Here is a 2,321-nt window from a genome sequence, read left to right on the forward strand (position 1 = left end):
AGAATTCTGACTTTAATCTCAGTATTCTAACTGAATTCTGAGATTAAAGTCAGAATTCTGACTTTTTAATCTCAGAATTCTGACTTTTTTCTCTCAGAATTCTGACTTTAATCTCAGTATTCTAACTAAATTCTGAGATTAAAGTCAGAATTCTGAGAAAAAGGTCAAAATTCTGACTTTTTTCCCATACTAAACTGAAATAAAATTAAAAAATCAGTTAAGTTTTTTTTTTCCACTGGCCCTAATCATCTTCCGTAATAGTCGGATACAACAGGAAATAATAAATATATTGGCTTTTACTTTGCTCGCCCATTGACTGCTGGAGAAAGGCACCAGCACCCCTCGCGACCCCACTCGGGACAAGCGTGTAAGAAAATGGATGGATGGATGGATGGATTGGCTTTTACTGTTTGAATGACTAACTTTCATTCAAATTATTTTTTTTACATTTATTTATGTCGGGATTTGGTTATGGAGTGTTGACCCAAAAGCAGAGGCAGGAAGGCAGAGGTGAATTTCATTCGATTTAATTAAAAAGGGAAACTGAAAACAAAGGCAGGTTATCCAAAAATCCAATAATGAGAACGAAGTCCAAACAAGCATAAAATCATGAGTCCAAAAATCCAAAAGATTCAAACATAAAAACTAGTCAAAACGAACCAGAAACCGTGGAGTCATCAGGGGAATCACTGTCACAACAAGGAAGACGGAGTTGGAGGAAGTTTGACAAAGTTTGGCAGTGTTTGACGGGGACCCAGCAAAGGGGAATTGAAGAGAGAGGGCTTTTAAAGGAGACTGAGACAAAGAGGGGGCTAATGAGGAAACTGGGAGCAGGTGTGCACAGAACAAGAGAGGGAAAGAGCTAAGGAAGAAGGAGAACACAAGAGGGCAGCAGAGAGCAACAAAAGAGAAACCTGGAATGTTAAATTACTAGGACTATAAAACATGGAGAAAAGAAAACTATAAACACTGAAAAGAAAACATAACAGAACCCAGACTAGGACAGTAACTGGAAAAAACCAAAGAACACAGCAAAATAAAAATAAAACCACTAACACTAAACACAGGGAGTAAAGCAAAACTGAATACTCAAAAGAAAAACATAACAGAAACAGAAACCTGACAATTTATACATCTCATAAATCCTTTCATCCACGTTTATTCATGCAGAGTTATGGAATTTGATCAACCATTAACATGTCTGATTAATTAATGATTCATCATCTAATGTCTTTACTTGAAATGATCAAATCATTGTCATGTATTTTTTTTTTTTTTATTGGATTGTCGAACTGTCAGATGTTGATAAAGTTCAAACATTAAACATGAAATCGGTTAAACATGAGTTTGACTTGTTGAATTGGTGGAACTAGAAACTGAACGGCCAGCTTGTGTGGCTGGAGGCTCCCTCAGCCCATTTGAATACATCTCTGCTCTTTTTGCATCTCCTTTATGAAGTCTCGGCTATATTTGTGTGACTTTGACACTGCTTTGCATGTCCGTTGTACTTTTCCACCTCTCTGTCACGTTGTAAGTGGGGTAAAGATCCCCCCTTTGTCGGCTTTTATCCCCATTTCATCCCAACCTTCTTCTTTTTTATTACAATAATCAAATCCTTTCCTAACTGTGTTCGTAAGTTATATCAGTTTTATATAATGCTAATGTTGACCATACAATTAATTGTTTTTTACTGATGTCACAGTTTCAAAACGCTGCAGTCTAAAACCTCTACATTTGTCCTTTTAATGGGACTCATAGTTATAAATTGAAATGAATCTAGAAATAAGACAAAATTCTTCCTAATTTGAGCAGATAACTCAATCCGCCTATATCGAATTAGTATAATATGATGTTTTACTTTACATACATTTAAAGTTAAGGAATGGATTTTGAAGAAGGTTCTCTTGTTGTGATTGGCTCAGCAGAGCAGTAACTTCCTGGCCCATGTGCATGTTGCCATGGCCAGAATCTTTTTCATTGCATTTGCTAAAAAAAAAAGGTTAGGATTTAATCTAATTAATCTGCTATCTAATATTTCAAAGTGATTATTGAATGATTTTTATGAATTGTATTTACCATCCGATGAATCATTTGTGCAGGTGCCTCCTGCTATCATCTACATAGAGTGTAGATGATTACTTTTTTTTCCAGGTCAGAGGGGGATTGCTGCTCCGCTTATCTGGAACAAACTTCCAGAAAACTGTAAAAGTGCGGAAAGCCTGAGTTCCTTTATACGGAAGAGGATTAGGGCCACTGGAAGAAAAAAAAATTTAACTGATTTTTTTAATTTTATTTCAGTATAGTATGGGAAGAAAGTCAGA

General features: G+C 35.8%; 1 protein-coding gene across 1 annotated transcript in view; it reads left to right on the plus strand.

Annotated features, from left to right (window-relative positions):
• Positions 1-396: 396 nt before the first annotated feature.
• Positions 397-2,321, plus strand: part of LOC107082599 (phosphatidylinositol 4,5-bisphosphate 3-kinase catalytic subunit alpha isoform) — a 46,836-nt gene continuing 44,911 nt past the window's right edge. The window contains exon 1 of the mRNA XM_015371367.1: positions 397-408. The gene's annotated coding sequence lies outside the window, so the exon portion shown is untranslated. The remainder of the gene's footprint in view (positions 409-2,321) is intronic.

The sequence above is a fragment of the Cyprinodon variegatus genome, unplaced genomic scaffold (genome assembly GCF_000732505.1).
Source record: "Cyprinodon variegatus isolate N-32 unplaced genomic scaffold, C_variegatus-1.0 Scaffold57, whole genome shotgun sequence".
Taxonomy (NCBI): domain Eukaryota; kingdom Metazoa; phylum Chordata; class Actinopteri; order Cyprinodontiformes; family Cyprinodontidae; genus Cyprinodon; species Cyprinodon variegatus.